Genomic DNA, 580 nt, shown 5'->3' on the forward strand with positions numbered 1-580 from the left:
GTAATATGTTTAAATGTTATTGTAAATTTTATTTTTTTAGGCAAGGCTAACACTTGGTTAACCTCACAGATTGCAAGGACCTTGTCAGCTTACAATCCCTTATTTTTTATTTTTTATGCCTACAGCACCTGGTCTTCCTAGGTGGTCTCCCATCCAAGTACTAACCAGGTCCAACCCTACTTAGCTTCTGATATCAGATGGTTTTACCTGTTATCAGGGTGGCATGGCCATAGACAGTTATTGTAAATTTTAGAGGTAAATGTTAAAAAAAAAAAAAAATTAACACACAAATATGTAGAGCTGAAAATCAAAAGGGAAAATAAAATAAAATCATACAACTTTACCTAATCTAAAAAGAAGCAGAAAAGAAAAAGAAAGCAAATAGAAAATAAATATCAAAATCTGAGATTTAGACTCAATCACCTTGTTAATAATATTAAATAAAAATGGTCTGAATACACCAATTTTAAGCAGAGATTGTCAGACTGGGTAAAATAGCAAAATCCAACTATCTTCTGTCTATAAGAAACTCATTTTGAATAAAGAAAGTGATTTTAACTACTTAAATACTCTAAGTTAA

General features: G+C 30.2%; 1 pseudogene; it reads right to left on the reverse strand.

The window, feature by feature from the left end:
- Window positions 1-116: 116 nt before the first annotated feature.
- LOC111735536 lies at window positions 117-235 on the reverse strand (annotated as a pseudogene).
- Between the last annotated feature and the right edge of the window lie 345 nt (window positions 236-580).

The sequence above is a fragment of the Pteropus vampyrus genome, unplaced genomic scaffold, assembly GCF_000151845.1.
Source record: "Pteropus vampyrus isolate Shadow unplaced genomic scaffold, Pvam_2.0 Scaffold1000003000, whole genome shotgun sequence".
NCBI lineage: Eukaryota > Metazoa > Chordata > Mammalia > Chiroptera > Pteropodidae > Pteropus > Pteropus vampyrus.